Here is a 6,260-nt window from a genome sequence, read left to right on the forward strand (position 1 = left end):
ACTAGTATTATACAGAAAATGGGATAACAATATCTACCTCAGGGTTATTGCTAAATTGTAAACAATACTTTAAAAGATTTAACAGAGGGTTTATCATAGAAATCATCTATTTTATCATAATTGAATATAGTTCTGCAAGTTTCAAAGATCTGGATTATATCCTTCCCAACTCCCACCCCACCTTTACCCTTCTAAATTTTACCACTCCTTCAAAATTAAGCTAAAATATCATTTTAGGGGCATTCATTTCATGAAGTCATCTGTGACCACCCAAACCTAACAGCCAATTGCAAAAAAGCATTATGATCTAAAAGACCAGACTCTAGAATGAGGTCATCAGGGAGGAAAGAAGAAAAACAAAATTTAAATCAATTCAAATAGAACTGAGTACTTGTACCACAGTACCCAGTCTGTACCACAGTGGGAGATGCTGTGCTCTTCAACAGGTTCTCTATGGAAAGGATTCTGGAAAGATTGCAGAGTAGAAAGTACCAGGTATCTGTTTTCTCTCCTAGGCAACAATTTCACTAGCAGAATCTGTCTGAATAGAACTATTTTGAAACTTTAGAGTGTGCTGAAGGCTTGCAACTTCCAGAGGAAGACAAGGATGGTAAACTGTACTTATTATAGGTCAATTTCAGCTCTTTGCACAGTAGCAGTAACCCACTCCCCACCCCCAGCCACTTGGTAGGCAGCTGTGCACATGTTCCTGGAGCAGCTGCACACAATTTATGGGAACCAGGGCAGACAAAAAGGATTCTATCCTCCAAATAATGGAGATCTATGCTTTCATTGCTGATTACTGCTTCTGATCACAGAAGGACAAAGGGGTGGGCAGCCTTTATTGTTATAACTTTCCATACTACCCTCCCCCACCAGCTGAAGTGATTTATAGAATATTTAAAGAGTACGAGCCCTGTTTTCCCACTTCATTTTTCACTTTTGCCACTTTCAGGAGGCAGACATTAAAGACTAGGAACAATAACACATACAGGAGAATTAGAAACTGACCAGGCACATTCCCACAGAAAGACTCAGAAAAGACCTAAGAAGACCATAAGTATACACTTCAGTCTGACCTCAGCATAAGACTAGACTATGAAAATAAGGAAAAACAACAACAACAACAACAACAACACACACACACACACAAAAAGACCTAATGGCAGATATATAAGACTTTAAAACAAATCTCATAAAGATGTTCAAAACTAAAGAAATATGAGGAGAAAGTCAAGAAAATGTGTGACCAAAATGAGAATATTAATAAAGAGGTAGAAAACTTAAAAAGATATGAAAAAGAAATTCTCAAGCTGAAGAGTACAATAACTAAAATGAAAATTTCACTAGAGGGATTCAAAGGCAGATTTGAGCAAGCAGAAGAAATAATCACCAAACCTGAAGACAAAACAATAGAAATTATCAAGTCTGAGGAACAGAAAGGAAAAAACTGAAGAAAAGCAAACAGAGCCTAAAAACCTGTGGGACATCATCAAGTGGACGCAAATACACATCATTGGAATATGGAAGTGTGAGGTGGCCAGTTTTGTTCTTTTTCAAAATTTTTGGGCTATTTGAGGCCTCTTGTGATTCCATGGGTTTTTCTATTTGTGCAAAAATGTCACTGGAATTTTGATAAGGACTGCACTGAATCTGTATGAAGATTGCTTTGGAATGCATGGACATTTTAACACTTATGTCTTCCAATCCAAGAACATGGGACATGTTTCCATTCTTAATAAAGATTTTAAGATTTCTTTCGGCAATGTTTTGTAGTTTTCATTGTGCAAGCCTTTTGCCTTCTTGGTTAAGCTAATTCCCAAGTATTTTATTATTTTTAATATTAATGTAAATGGAATTGTTTTCATAATTTCCTTTTCTGTGTTCACTGTTTTTGTATAGAATGCAGTTGAATTGTGTGTGTGGACTTTGTATCCTACTTTGCTGAATTCATTAGTCAGTTCTAACAGCTTTTTTGTGTGAGGAATCTTTAGGGTTTTCTACAGAGAAGATCATATTGTCTGCAAACGGATAATTTTACTACTACCTTTCCAATTCAGATGCCTTTTATCTTAAAAAAGCATAAAACTGGCCAACTCACAGTTACTAATTTCAAAACTTACTGCAAAGCTATAGTGATCAAAACAATGTGGTATTGGCATAAAGACAACCATGTAGACCAATGGAACAGAATACAGAGCTTAAAAATTAACCCGAATATGACCAAATGATGTTTGACAAGGGTGCTAAGATGACTCAGTGGGGAAAGAACCATCTTTTCAACAAATGGTGCTGGGAAAACTGGATATCCACTGGATTAAAATGGCTACCGTCAAAAACAGAAAACGGTCCTAGCTGGTTTGGCTCAATGGATAGAGCATCAGCCTGCAGACCAAAGAGTCCTGGGTTTGATTCCCATCAAGGGCATGTACCTTGGGTGCAGGCTTCTCCCCGGACCGGCTCTGGTCAGGGCTCATGCAGGAGGCAATCAATTGATGTGTTTCTCCCACATCGATGTTTCTCTGTCTTTCCCTCTCTCTTCCACATTCCTTAAAAAAAAAAAAAAATCAGTGGAAAAATATCCTCAGGTGAGGATTAACAAAAACAACAGAAAACAAGTGTTAGTGAGGATCGTCCTGAATTGGAATTCTCGTGTACTTTTAGTGGGAATGTGAAATGGTACAGCCACTGTAGAAAACAGTATGGTAGTTTCTCAAAAAATTAAAGTATTTTTCCTGTGAGAGCCACCAAGTTGAGAGGAGCATGGCTATCGCCTTTCCCCATCATGGAATGTTGTCATCCAGATATCAATGTACTCTGACAAGGGGAAATAATCTGGCAAAAATGTCACTTTGCCTGCTATGTTCAAGGCTCTCATATGACTAGATATTATGAACTTTGTTCACCCCAACTTCCATAAAAACAATACACAGCCCTAGGCTGTTAGTAAATTAGCAATCATCAAAAACAATTGACAGCCCGATGCTGTTAGTGAATTATCAGTCACGAAACCAGTGCTGAGTCATGAAGTAGTAGCAGAGCTATGGCTGGAGTTCAAGGCAGTGGACTCATTGTTCTAAATGAGTGCTTTTGGCAATATGTGCTGTGGGAGCCACACATATGCACCAACCAAAATGTAGTGTCACTGGCACTACACAGTAAACACAACACAGAAATGATATGCCATCTGCTCGGCCCTGGCTGCCTCAGCCTTGTCAACCCTCGTCATGTCCAAAGGTCATTGTATTGAGGAAGTTCCTGAATCTCCTTTGGTGGTTGAAGGTAAAGTTAAAGGCTACAAGAAAACCAAGCAGCCTGTTTTGCTTCTTAAAAAACTTAAGGCCTATGCCCTAGCCGGTTTGCCTCAGTGGATAGTGTCGGCCTGTGAACTGAAGGGTCCTGGGTTCAATTCCAGTCAAGGGTACATGCCTGGGTTAGGGGCTGGATCCCCAGTGAGGGACGTAAGGAGGCAGCCAATCAGTGATTCTTTCTCATCATTGATGTTTCTATCTCTCTCCCTCTCCCTTCCTCTCTGAAATCAATAAAAGTATATTTAAAAAAAAGAAACTTAAGGTCTAGAATGACATCAAAAAGATCTATGCCTCTCAGCAAATGAAAGCTGGCAAGGGCAAAATGAGAAACCGTCATCGAATCCAGGGCAGGGACCTTGCCTCATCTATAATGAGGACAACGGCATCATCAAAGCCTTCCGAAACATCCCTGGAATTACTCTGCTTAATGTAAACAAACTGAACATTTTAAACTTCTCCCGGTAAGCACTTGTTTCTGCATTAATACTGAAAGTGCTTTCGGGCCGAGACCGGTTTGGCTCAGTGGATAGAGCGTCGGCCTGCAGACTGAAGGGTCCCAGGTTCAATTCCGGTCAAGGGCATGTACCTGGGTTGTGGGCACATTCCCAGTGGGAGGTGTGCAGGAGGCGGCTGATCGATGTCTCTCTCTCATCGATGTTTCTGACTATCTCTCTCCCTTCCTCTCTGTAAAAAATCAATAATAAAATATATTTTTTTTTTTTAAAAAAAAGTGCTTTCGGGAAGTCAGACGATCTGTATGGCACTTGGGGTAAAGCTGCCTCCCTCAAGAGTAACTACAACCTTCCCATGCACAAGGTGCTCAGTACAGACCTTAGCAGAACCTTGTAAAGCCCAGAGATCTGAATAGCCCTCCAAGTACCTTGCAAAAACATTCATCACAGAGTGTTCAATGGTTATAGCATTTCCATTTTGCAAGATTAAAAGAGTTTTGGGGATGAATGGTTCTGATGATTGCACAATAATGTGATTGTACTTAATACCACTGAACTGCACACTTAAAACTGGTTAAGATGGCCCTGGCCAGTGTGGCTCAGTTGGTTAGGCATAATGCCAGGCACCAAGAGGTCGCCAGTTCGATTCCCAGTCAGGGCACATGCCTGTGGTGCAGGCTCAATCCCTGGTAGGGGGCTTGCAGGAGGCAGCCAATTGATACATTTCTCACTCTCCCTCTCCCTTCCTCTCTCTCTCAAAGGAAAAAAAAAATCAATACAAACATATTATTTTAAATATGGTTAAGATGATAAAATCTATGTTATGTGTATTTTACCACAATAAGAAAGGGCTAGAGGGCGTTAGTTCTCTGTGGATATCCTAAATGGACAGGGAAGTAATGGGAAAAAACATCACAAAATCAGGATGGGGATAGATCTTGCCATGCATAATATCTCCTTGAACTCTTTTAATTCATTCAGGTAGCTAACAATCATCAATGCTATAAGGATCTTATTTGTTTTACTCACTGTTGATTAGACCTATGGGAAAGTTTTTTTTCCAGAAAGTAATCCGAATGATTTCACAAAACAAAGAAGGGGAGTAAAGAGTTGATAGTCAAAGATGCTGGAATCCAAGGGAAATTTCTTATTTGCCATATTATAGACATTCAAGGTATACACATATGAATAATTGCTTTAAATGTAAATTATTTTAGTTCTGAGAACAAAACATGCTAAAGGTTATAAATAAGTCCATTTCATTAAAAATATGCAAAGAGCTTTTAAAAAATCTTTATGCTGGGCTGGCGTGGTTGCACATTGATCTATGAACCAGGAGGTCACGGTTTGATTCCCAGTCAGGCACAAGCCCAGGATGGGGGCTTGATCTCAGTGTGAAGTGTCCTGGAAGCAGACAATTGGTGATTCTCTCTCATCATTGATGTTTCTATATCTCTCTCCCTTCCCCTCTGAAATCAATAAAATTATATTTTAAAAAATCTTTATAACAAATTTACTTGGCCACATGTTGATAATTCTCAAAGCTGAGTGATAGAGCTAGAGGTCATATTCTCCTCTATATTGCATCAAGTTTGAAATTTTCCAGAAGAAGTTAAATAAAATTGTTTATTTGGTGCATTCTTTACCATAAAATGTTATATTGCTTTTGGCTATTAAGAGTCACATGTTTCCATAGGACAACATGGACTAGAATGCAAAGCAAGGAGAATGCACAAATGAAATTATGCACCCACCATGTAATCACTGGAGCTCTCTATGTTTTGCTTCAGGATCTCAACCTCCAAAGAATAGTAAACATAACCAATCCAGCCAGTGTGACTATACCTCACAAACTGATACACCTGCACCTGTATTGATAACTTCTTCAGCAGTTTCACACTTTTGATTCACCAAAATTCCATTCTTAGACAACTGAAGGCATTTACTTGCTTTTGGATTCAATGTTATCTGCCCACCCACAGGTGCAACAGTGATCTCAAGATTAAAAACAGAAAGGGGCCCTGACCCGTTTGGCTCAGTGGATAGAGAGTCGGCCTGCGGACTGAAAGGTCCCAGGTTCGATTCCGGTCAAGGGCATGTACCTTGGGTGTGGGCACATCCCCAGTGGGGGGTGTGCAGGAGGCAGCTGATCGATGTTTCTCTCTCATCGATGTTTCTAACTCTCTATCCCTCTCCCTTCCTCTCTGTAAAAAATCAATAAAACATATTTTTAAAAAAAAACAGAAAGGGATGGGAATAGTGTCTGGTATGTATTAAGACTCAGAATTCCACAAGAAGTTCCATGTGCCACAGACAGTGATATCAAATGCTTTTCCTATAAAACTATTCCCCAAATCACTAAGCAAAAAAAAAACACAGTGGAATAGGATGGCTTCCCAGAAATGTTATGTCAAGACAGACTTAAGAACAGACAATATAAAGAAGAACGAATTTAAATGAACTCTAAAGTCAGCATGCTTTTCAATCAATTAGAACT

At 39.4% G+C, this 6,260-nt stretch overlaps 1 protein-coding gene and 1 pseudogene across 1 annotated transcript in view; both read left to right on the forward strand.

The window, feature by feature from the left end:
* The window catches only part of DENND5B (DENN/MADD domain containing 5B), an 831,092-nt gene that overhangs the window by 68,011 nt on the left and 756,821 nt on the right, over positions 1 to 6,260 (forward strand). The window lies entirely within an intron of this gene.
* LOC107183767 lies at positions 454 to 3,776 on the forward strand (annotated as a pseudogene).

Source organism: Myotis davidii, unplaced genomic scaffold (genome assembly GCF_000327345.1).
Source record: "Myotis davidii unplaced genomic scaffold, ASM32734v1 scaffold902, whole genome shotgun sequence".
Lineage (NCBI taxonomy): Eukaryota > Metazoa > Chordata > Mammalia > Chiroptera > Vespertilionidae > Myotis > Myotis davidii.